Below are 12,184 nucleotides of genomic sequence, written 5' to 3' on the forward strand. Positions count from 1 at the left end.
TTTTCAAAGACCTTCTTTAGTGTACTAAGCCTTTAATAGTTAGATACTATAATTCTGACCAGCTGATCTATTTCTGCCAACAAACTAGAGTTACCAAGGTCTCTAATACCTTTGGAGATCTTGTCCATTATACCACTCCCATCTTCACTGCTCTTACACCATATTTCATACAGCAAATATTGATTTTGAATAACAGTAGTGGTAAATATATATTTTTAATTTTCCCCCTTGTTTTGCTCTGCATCAGTAAGTTTGATGTGCTGCAACTTCAATGTGGTGTACACTTGGCTTCTCAGCATCCCTACAGGACAGGTCACAGAGTAGAAGAAGCACAACGACCTCATCTGCTACCTGGAAACTGTCTTTGGAGAGAGTGGCCTGAAAAAGAAAACAGCATGGAACCATATCTTGCCTTATATGCTCATGAACACAGACACAGCTCAAACCTCTCCCACTCTTTCTTACTGTAACCAACTTTAACTGTTTCTCAAGTTTCCAAGAAACCTTTCAGACATATCAGTTTACTGTGCTTCTGGTTTACTCACTACTTTTCACTTCATTTGCAAAAGAAAAAAGAGATTAACTATATGGAAGTTTAATTTTACATCTTCTTACATATTAAGGGAAGCCACTTTATGACAACTACCTGATATCAAAGCACGTTCCAAACCCATGAGATGTAGATATTCTCCATCAGCAATGAATGTATTTTTCAGTCAGTAAGCTCTACAAGTTCAAGAATAGGCTTCCCTTTCTTCTCGAAGAAAGAGAATGCTCAAACAACACATATTGTACCAGGTAAGAAAGTAGCAAATCACCCGAGTAAAGCAACCTTTGCTGAAGTGTAGTTCTGGTAACAGTGAGCACAGTGTTTTTGATTTTCCATGGCAGGAAAAGCACTTTGTAGTAGCTTATAAACATGGCAGCCAGGCAAGAAAAAAAAAAAAAAAAGCATCTGTGCCTACCAAAGAACACAGCCTACTAGTCAGCCAAGCAGGACACACCAGGAAATGCCCAAGCATCAACTGGCCACTGCAGAACCTCTGGGTCCTCCCAACACTCCTGCCTCCATGCACCGGGCGGGTAGGTGCACGTGCACTCCGAATTAGCACAGCAGCAGCTGGGGACAAGGGCTGTGCCCCTGCACATGCTGGGCCTGCTGAGTCACCAGGAACTCCCAGGGCAGTCCCGGGAACTCCCCAGCCAGTTTCTGTACAGATGAGATAATTGATGGATAGCTACTGGAACCCGCCCCGGGCAGTCCCAGCTGCACCAGAGGTCTGAGGCATCGATAAAAGAACTCCACAGGCAGTCCCAGTACATGTTAACAAGATAATCAACTGCATGTCACAGACTGGGGAGGCAGGGAGTTCCCAGCAGCCCTGGGAACAACCCAGGCGTGTCCTGCTTTGCTCATATGAAGTAAATAGTGAACTAATGGACACTATTTATCTATTGAGATATGTATATCATTGAACCGGACAACTTTTTGCACACAGATGAGATGATTTTAACTAGAAACTCATCATGCATGCACTGGAGTGTTGACAAGGGGATGTAGGCCAGCTGGAGGAAACCAGAGGTTGGGGGGTTCTCATCCAAACAAGCTGAAAATGCTGCTACAAGGATACTTGTGATGGAGACTCCCATCATTACCTGGTTAGAAACTGGCCTTACTGGCACAACAGTGACAACAGCAACACCAGATTGTTAGCTAATACGCAAACCGATGTGTGTGTGTAATATGAAGCAGAAGAGTCTCTTAAGAAAATTAGTCTACCACCACATAAACTGGCCACAATGAAATGTAATGCAGATTTAAAACATTATCCTAGAGTGTAAGAACAGTGGTCCAAGAAAATGTATCTGATGTTACTGTCTGATTTTATGTATGTACCTCTAATTCCAACTTGCAGAATACATACTTTTTTCCCAAAACATTTGGTAAATAAATACAATATTCTGCCCTGTTCTTCACAGCACAAAAACCAGCTGGTTACCCAGATAAGGTTTATAAACGTTGGAGGCTTTTAGGCCATGCCCATTTGTTTATAATCTGGCAGTAGCCCATTGCAGCACAAGGCGCAGACACCACTGCAACAGAACAAGAACCTCTCCAGTCTGGGCCACCTGTAACCACCCAACAAGAAACTTCCCACTGGAGTCCCGGAGCAGAGCTGCTGAGCAACCCCTATCAGCATGCCCATCTTGAGACATTCACTTCTGACTAACAGCGAGACTGGGTCACATTCAGCCTCTAGCTTTCAATCAGCCAAGAATCCTGGGTCAGAGATGTGTTACAAATTTTATATTACACAGCCTGACCAGGGCATTGGACCCTTCCATCCCCATGTCATGAAACTCAACTCAATGACTCAATGCCAACTACTCAGTGCAGAGCTGAGCTGAGTCCACCAGGACTGTGAGCACCACAAGGGGCTGTTCTGTTACACTCAGGAGTGCTGGGTTTGGATTATGCCTGTATCCACCAGGAGGTTCAGGCACAACACTGCACAGGGCTTTTACATACCTGGCTAAAGTTGAAACCAGAGCTCTCACACAACACTAATTTCCAAGGAGCAGACCATAAAGTGAGATGAAAATAAAGCAAAAATGAACTGGATATAATAAGGTAAAGAAGTATGTCTGGAATCCCAACCTCTCCTGCAAGGCACATACATGCAGAATTCAAATGACCTCAGTCAATTTCTTGTGTGAGACCAGCACTCACAGCTTGATGCCCAAGAAAGGCATTGCAAATCCAGCATTTTGGGACTACTTACTGTAACAAAGAAAAGACAAATTCTTGGTATCTAACTTTTATGCAGTATCAAAGTATATTACTTGCTAAGAGATGCACCCTCTACACCCATTTCAACCCAAACTGAGCTTAAAGAATAATTCCTGTCTTCAAGAAGATATATATTACTGACAATGTCAAAGAGTATTATGCCCATCTTTTCTGGTAAGTTGTGCTAGTGTAGGAGAGAGCCCACAGATGTTGTTGGAACTTATACTGAGGTTCCAGCCCTGTGCCTGTATTTCACTATAAAAACTATCGGCTAAAACACTTTATCTGGAGCAAGAAATACGAATCAGAAACAAGGACTACATTCTCTTGTCCCATTCTTCTCCACACAAAATGCAATCTGTACAGCCACTACTCTAAGTAAAGTTCTTTGTGAATACTGTCTACCATCTTGCCACTAAAGTAATTGTTTTCTTGGTGCAAAAACCAATATATTTTAGAAATCTCACTGCAGAGCTCATAAATATCACATTTCTTCATATGTTACTGAAACCTCAAGGAAAACACATGCTGGAGATGTTTTTCAAGTTCCAGTTAACTCCATCAGTTTACTTCGTTCTTCCCACTCCACTGAAGGGAAGAAGCATGTGTGAACTCTGGCCATATACAAAGTTTGGCTGTCAAGATCAACTATTTCACTTCTTTATTTCTATTTATAAATACAGTTAGGTATTACAAGAGCCAGACTATTTAGCCATGAAGACTGTCAAAAGAGATAATGTACTGTGTCTCACTGAATTACAAACTGGCTGGGTGCCTAGCCTATTGACTGCAAAAGTCCACTCCATTACAGCTCCGGCAATGTCTTCTATCTACTTCAAATAGGTTTTTAAAAGCAGACAACTGTGAAATGACTATACGGATCACACAGATTATATTTTTTTTACTCCTTCTGTTGGTTATCTGTAATTATTGGTTTCTAGTTCTGATGTCAACTCAGGAAGAGTAATACTTTACCAGAAAATCTAACTGATGACCTTCAGAATGATATACCACTCAGCAGTATCTCCCACAGTACCCACACAGATATGTGTTAACTTACTCTGCTGGAGTTAGTGCTCTGATAAATTGTTTTCCTTATGTGTTTAGGGAACACACGTGCAGCCACAGTGTGATCAAAATTAATATTACATTTCAAGGAACCAAGACCTTAGTGTAGTAGCAGTTACAATAGAGTGATAGTTGTTAAGAGAACCATGAAATTTTGTTTGACTCACTGCAGGCATTGCTTGTATCTGCTTCCAAAATATCTAAAATAGATCACTAAAAAACAAAGGTAATAATACCTACAAGTATAGCAAATTGAATACGGGTAGGCAAACATCTTCTTTTGAGTGGAAAACACTGAAAGAAAACAATAACCCAGAAAATGCACATTGACTCCAAGTTAGAATACCACAGCTTGTCTTTACATGAAATTGTATTTTCTTTCAGAGGAAAATACAATTTAAATACTGGTTTGATTTATAAAATGCTTGGCATTCAATCATCAACTTGCATACATGCAGTGTAGTAAAAGCACATTGTGCTTCCCTGCAAAGGGTTGTCTTCTCAAGAAGCAGTGTTTATCCAGCTATGAACATAGTCAAAACATGTACTTCATCTAAAGCAAAATATTATATAGTATTGCAATAAAGTAATATTATAATTAATATGAAACTACTACTTCAGAAATTGCCTGTCTATAATTAAAACACCTGTATTAATGCCATGGTCAGCACGTTAATCCATAGTCAATCTGAAAAACAAGCACAAAATATCTACAGCAGAAATGGTCATATTTTAACCATGAGCTTATTGATCTTATATGGTAAAAGGATAACTATCATATCATGATGTCCATATTTTAAATGTATTCAGCTGCAATGAATGAATGAATCAATCTGCATATCACAGTATTACTATGGCATTATGATTGCTTCTCTACAGAAATTTTCCTACCCTTACTTTGTTTTTTGTCATTACCACTTCCCAGGTTTTCAGACTGAAGATGGAGAAAGTATTAGAGGGACTCTTTCCTCTCCAAACAACTCAAGAAATCAGAGAAGGAACCTGAAAGGATCTAGTGTACTTCAGTTCTAAATCTGCTTTCCCTTAATAGCCCTTCGTCAATTAGAAGTGATTTTGCTGCTAAATACAGAGACAGCCAGCTTCAGATAGGACTTTCTCTTTGGTATTATCAGACCATTTCTTTTGAAGAAACCTGAAACTGATCAAAGAGATGATCTGTTTATTTCTTATGCAGCTCTTATTTAAATTATTCTAAATGTCATACAGAAAGGATGCTTTACATTGAACTGTCATAAACCAGCCTAAACTGTATTAATATACATTACTCAGCAGTGTAAACTGAGTAAACATCCATATATTGTAATATTTCTATCAAGCTACGATTTTTTTAAAACCAACAGAAAATCATGAAGCAGAGACCAATAAATTGCTAACTATCCTTAATAAAATCTCAAAAAAATTAAGTCTGTTTCCCTGATTTTAATTTCTTTACTCTTATTAATGGTAATCTTTTTTAAGAACTAATAAAAGAGATTTTTCATATCTAATTTTTCATAGGTCAATGTATTTATTTAGATCAAAAAGAGGAGTAAGATTTTCAACAGAGATGTTCCCTATCAGTGGCTATTTCCTAAGAAGGCAAAACAGTACATCTGTTAACTTCAGTGTTGCATAATAGCACAGGAGGAGTAACCAAGAGCAAAGTAGACAAATCCACAGCAATTTACGGTTTTGTAACCAAAACCAGCACTTTAAATTCAGCTTGAAAAAAATACAGGAAACTACTGTAGCTGGACAAAAACTACTACTGTAGCTGGACAAAACCAAAAAAAGAGGCAATTTCCTTGTGGTAAGATATACTTAGTAAGCAGACTGCTACATTTTGCACTACTTGCCATTTTTGGATAAAGCTTCTGGTGAAGAAAACTGCAGCAAAATAAGGCCTAAGGTATTGATGCCATGTGAGCATTAGAAAAATGTGACACTGAACACAACCGCCTAGTCAACCACAGGCAGAAGAAAGGACTCCAGAGTTTGGGAAGGTAACCAGACTTGTAAGGGCCAAAACCAAGTAACAAAATGGCAATCACTTCCCCTAAAAATGAAATCTTGTTTTTTGCTATACTCCTTATTTTTTGTTATACTAGAAAACAGTGACTAAAATAGTGCATTTATTTTATTTCTGTTAGACAAGTATCATGACTGGTGATAGGCTGGAATATGCTAAAATATCTCCAAGCAGAATTCTAACAGTTCTGAATTAAATAAATGATCTTAACTTCAGATGTGTTGCAAATGCAAAGAAAAGCTTAAAACAACACATTACGTATTTAAATTACATACTAAAGAAACTATACATTTTCTGTAATAAGTAAAAATGTTTCTTTTCACTATTCTCTACAAGATTTTAGAGGTAGTAGATATTATCCTCCCACAGTCATTGTTATTTGCAGGTGAGTAGGAGGAAAACCAGTTTTCCTACTTTCTAACTCCCAGCTGGTTTCTCACTGAATTGATTTCTCTTCATTCTGTGTGAATGAAATAGTTACTGAACTAACCTAATGAATAACAAGAAATACTTTCTCTGTATCTGCAGAGGAGAGCAGTGTTGTCAAAAAAGCAATTAATACTGAAGGAAACTCTAATTCTGGTGCTTAACCATTACTTTTAAATAGTTTTGTGGTGTGGTTCCTGTTGAAAAGTTCAATAGCACAGTCTCCATCTAGATTTAACAAGAACTATTGAAAAATCTGGACATGTAGTACATGGTAATAAAAGTACCTGAAAATATGCTGTACTAGGATACATGATGGATTATGAGCGTGTTACACTACATCCAGCAGACACGATCATCACCTGAGATGATGGTGATCATCAGTGAGATCCTTAGCAGAAGATGTGATTGAGCAGTTCTGTACAACACAACAGAAAGAGACAGATGTGTAACTGCAGAAGAGTGGAGGTATCCAACTTACTTGTCAGAACTCAGGTGGACGAAGTCTGAGGAAACCTGGGTCAGTATTGAGCATGATCTGACTAAGGGATTGGACTAAATGACCTCATGACTTACCCTACAACTTGAGTGATCCTATGATTACATTACATCTGGAACTTCGTGTAAGGAAGGTGTTTCGTTGCATCAAGGATTGTGAAATCTCTTCATTGTTTGTGAAATTCACATATCTCTTGAATTATTCCAGCAGATCACAAAATTTTAAACACTTCTGAACTATTTTCATAATCTACTGAAGGAATTTTCCTATGGTCATTACAGGTTTAAGCTTCACATGAGGACTGTGGTGAACTGACACTGCTTCAATAGTACTTGGTCTCGTGTAAGTGTCACCCTGTTGGTAAGACTTAGAAAATGTTACTCAGAGGGTAAAAAAAAGAGTCAGGGGACAGAGACCAACTGAAGATTTGAGTGTAAAGTTGTATACTAGACTATCATTAACTAAGAGGTACTCAGTAGCACCTGGTTGCTATTTTATATGCTTATGTAGAAACAATCAAAAAAATTCAAACCCCATCCAAGTTGTTGCCCATGTAAATCTGGAAATCATTCTGCAATTGCAACATCTGCACTTGACAGGTTCAACTCATCCATTAGCATAAAGAAGAGTTATCTGTGCATGTTTAAGCATGTGCCTTACTGATTGTTTCATTGTCATTTTCTGTCTAAACAGGTCAGGAAGTTTTTACATACACACTTACATACCAGAACTGCCTTTTAAGTCTATAGTGACAGTTCAAAATCTGTTTCTATCTCCATGAAACCGAAAGACATTGAAACAAATAGCTTAGTCTTTTCTATGTGATTTTACAGTCCACTGTTTTTCAATAATACAAAGAATTCTTACTCATACCATGTCAGACTTCTGGTTTATGTTAAAGGAATGTTATCCATTCTTTGGTGAGGTCTTCATTATGGATCCTGGATCCGCCTTGCAAGTGTCAGCAGCAAACTAACACCAATTCAGCTTTTAACCAAGATGCACAATGCTGATAAAAAAGTTATCACTTGAGTATCAGCCAGACAAGTTGCATATGAAATGCAGCACTAATGTAATTTCTTGAAAAAGCTTATTAAAGTTTTGCAGGTAGTCTTTCCAACAGCTAATGGTATGTTATGAAAGGGCTTATCAACTGGGAGAATAATTTAAGGATTTGAATTCCCATAGGTGGTTACTCATATCTGTGTGCAATATAGACAAGACAATAACAAACTAGGATGAAATTCTCGCTTCACTTAGTTGAGTCTTCTGTCAGTTAAAATATGAGAGGTAAAATACAGATGTAACCAAAGTTATTTTCTCTGCTGCTGATAACAACTGAACCGAAAACTTCAGTTTGTCTTGGGATATTGGAGTCTTCCAGTTTAATACCTTGGACACGTACACTCCTCAAAAAGAGTCTGCCATTCCTCACCATTGATCCTGAAAACTAGAGCTAGAACCCTGAACCTTAATGTCTGTTTAAGCCACCATAATGACATTTCTTTCAGCCTGCAGAGATAAATTCAGCTAAAAGAGAGAACAAGAACAAGGAGACTGCAGTAGGATGACTGTTGCTACCTTTCCCCCTACAACAAGTTCAGTTCTATACAGACTACATATACCCCACAAACAAGATTCAACTATTCACATTACAGGTCCTGTTTGGGGGGGGAGGGAGGGGGTGTCCTTCTCCTTTATTTGGCCTTGTAGTACACCCTGCATGGATCTCATGGGTATGCAGTGTTCCCTGAGCTTTCTATTTGTGCTGTATGAGATGGGATAAAGTCAATTTCCTTCAGAGTAGCTAATATGGGACTATGTTTGAAAATAGATGTTTACATTATTGCTGAGCAGTGCTTGCAGCAAGTCCAGGCTTTTTCTGCCTCTCACACTGTGCCACCAGTGAGGAAGCTGGGGGTGAACAAGAAGTTGGGAGGAGACACAGCCGGGACAGCTGATCCCAAGAGACCAAAGGGATATTCCACAGCATATGGTATCGTGTTCCTTACATAAAATGGTGGGAAAAAGAAGGAAGAGGGGGATGTTTGGAGTGATGGCATCTGTCTTCCAGAGTGACTGTGATGTGTGAGAGAGCCCTGCTTTCCTGAAGATGGCTGAACACCTGCCTGCCCAGGCAAAGTGGCAAACAAACTCATTTTGCTTTGCTTGTGTGCATGGCTTTTCTTTTCCCATTGAACTGCCTTTACTTCAACCCACGGGTTTTCTCACTTTTACTCTCCTGATTCTCACCCCCATCCCACCACAGGGGGAGGAGCAAGGGCTGCATGTGGTGCACTGTTGCTGGCCAGGGTTAAATCATGACAGTGCTCTACTACTGCTGGTGGTTACTGAACTTTACATGCAGCAAAGTTTCTGAAAAAAGCTAATTTTTCTAATCATTGGAGAATGAAAGCATAAAAAAAGTCTACATGAAGGACTTTCAGATAAGCCACACTGGAGGGCCATAACCGATTCCTCTACATACTGTCAGGTAAAATTAAACTGCTGGTTTGTTTTCTTTTATTAATTTCTTCCTTGATGTTCAGAACATCTGATAAAATATCCTGTATATTAAGGCAACAAATATTCGCTAATGTAATTTAAAAATACTGTATTTTGTAGTTAAAAAATACTGTATTTTTGTAGTTAAAAAATACTGATTTATTTGAAGAAACTGCAAAGAAGAATTACAGCTAGTATTTCAGAAGAGTCTCTCTACAACCACTTAGCATTTACAGGTAGGACTTTAAACTGATAAGGAAACCTACTAGAATTCATAGCCCAAGGTACAAAGCAGTGGAAAATCATATTTTACCTGAACACATCATCCAGGGAAGTAACAATAGCTACTTTTATTGTCAATTTTATAGATTAACTGAAGCCCAGAAAATTTACTCCTTGTGATGACATCTTATAGCTCAGGACGTTCTAGAAGAAGACAGTTAAAACTCTTAACTGACCAAGACTCATTAAATAATCCTTTTGACCTTGACAGAAGTCAGTTGGCAGAAATTCTTCACTATTTGATTATCTCCCTCTCCTATAGACATCTTTTGAATGCTCATACTTAAATATAGACATGCACACTTCTAAATAAACACCACTTACATCTGTCTCTTGCTGATAAAGCAATGCACAGATGATAATTCTATCATGGAAAAAAAATATTTTCAGTGACAGACCTTGACAAGGAGCTCAAAGATTTAAATGAGTGCTTCAGTTTGCCTGCCTACCAGATTAAACAGGTATTTCTAAATGGTATGTGCTTCATGGAGGAAAGTCAGTTTGACTGACTCTGGATAAAGACTACGTCTTGAACTTTCTATTTCCTCTATGTCTACATACAAAGTGAAAACAAGATACAAGCACTACTAGATGATAATGATGTGTATTTATTTGTATTGCTAAGATATACATGGCAACACAAGGTGCAAACTAGAGGCCTTAAAACTGGATGAAGAATGCACAGAAAATCTAGCAGGAAAAAAAACAGTAAAAAAGTTACATCCTTGTTTGGAAAAGAGTAGAAAAATAATAAAATGAACCTAATTTTCAAAGTAAAATTGTTAGAAGCAAATCTGGACTATGATTAAGAGAATATAAACACCTAAAATCCTTTTGCTGCCATGATTGTTTACTACTAATTAAGAAGATAATTTTTTCACACTCTATTTGCAGCAGCATCTTCTGTTTGAAGTGTTGTGAAGATGTTGTGTTTGTCCAACACAAACACTTGTAAATTTCACTTTTTGATGGTTCTGCACTTTGATCAATTCAGTGCCTTTCATGACTTCAAGAAAAGTGGATTTTAGAGACTTATAAAATTTCCTGAGAACTGGCCATACGAAACATTAGATGACCTCTAACTTTGGCTCTTGACACTGTTGTCCATGTCACAGTTGAGGAGAGAAAAATAAAACTGTGGAAAAGTCATAGCAAGGATAAACACCAACGTTGCTCCCTTTTGTGGTTCTTTATGAAATACTTGGCCATACCTCATGAATGGCAAAGGTCTGAAGCACAGTTTATTCACAGACCAACAAGAAAATGAAGAGGGAAGGGAGGATGCTTGTAATAGAAGTCTGATAGCTGTAAGCTTAAAGCCCAAATCAGATTAATGACTTAGGATGTAGGCTTTCAACTGATAAAAATTTGGAAGTCACTGTCATATGATCACAGATTAAAATGGCAGCCACTCTCAAGATCAGGTGTATCTGGAAGCCATCCACTACCTTAACTGGTATTCTGCAGAGGCAGATACACCTTACCAGAGTGTAAGAGCAAAGGCTCTGAGGACAGCACAGGACAAACTAAGCATTAGCACAAACTAAAACACCTGACAATAAAACTGACTCTCTGATTCCAGAAGTTATTAGGGTTCATGCCTTCTCGATATTCTAACAGAAAACTTCAGATCTTCAAACTTTCTTTCTAGATCATTTGCTTTAAATCAAAGAGCTTTTTGGGCCACATAGCTCAAAGAGATACTCGGGAATTATTCAGAGAATATTGATTTCAAGCTCTGGGATGGGAATGCAAGAAACGTATACATAATAAAATATGCTTAGAAAATATTCTTGTGAGAAAAAGAAAAAAACATGAACCCTTATTCTCCCCACAGAGAAGTGTTAATTAATGAGATGACTGAAAGCCGTGAACAAAAATCTAAAGAAAATATAAAACCCAAAGGAAGTTGTGAATTAACTTGACACTACCCACTTCACTACATAAATGCAATACTTTTTGTTGTGTATGGCACAACCTCCTCTCTTTTATAATTTTAAGTACATATAGTCTCTCATGAATCACTAAACCTTTTGGCTAGGGTTGGTATTGCCTTTTGTCCTGAAAAGAGGGGGTGCACTCCACAGCTATGAAAACTGGATCGCCTCACAGGCTGCCCCAGCTCAGCACCACAAGTTGCCTTTCCAAGCAGGGAGAGAAGGGCAGGCACCCAGGAACCACGCAGCAGGCTGCCTGTAGGCAAGGCTTGGCTGGAAGGCCTCAGCAATCTGTCCCCAGCTGCCCCTGTTTCCCCACGAGGAAGAGGGTGAGCTGCACAGCACTGCCTTCAGCCAGGTCTCACCTGCAGCCACCCTTGAGCATCACTGCCAGTCAGTGACTACAGCAGCAACAAAACACAGCCCCAACACCCAAATGCCAGTCATACATAGGCTTAGCCATTTACATAACCACGGACTACAAAATACACTAATAAATAAGGGCACACATGAAACTCAAGATCAGAAAGGCTGACAGGACAATGCATTCCTCTCCAAAGCACGCACATAGCTGCCTCAGCCCAGATCCATTTCAAGATGGATCCTTCAGGCAGAAGGGTCCAGTTCAGGAAATCAGGGACTTGATC

General features: G+C 38.7%; 1 protein-coding gene across 1 annotated transcript in view; it reads right to left on the bottom strand.

Annotated features, from left to right (window-relative positions):
- AIG1 (androgen induced 1) overlaps positions 1–12,184 on the bottom strand; it is a 123,046-nt gene that overhangs the window by 95,524 nt on the left and 15,338 nt on the right. The gene's annotated exons all lie outside the window — the stretch shown is intronic.

Source organism: Passer domesticus, chromosome 3 (assembly GCF_036417665.1).
Source record: "Passer domesticus isolate bPasDom1 chromosome 3, bPasDom1.hap1, whole genome shotgun sequence".
Classification (NCBI taxonomy): Eukaryota; Metazoa; Chordata; class Aves; order Passeriformes; family Passeridae; genus Passer; species Passer domesticus.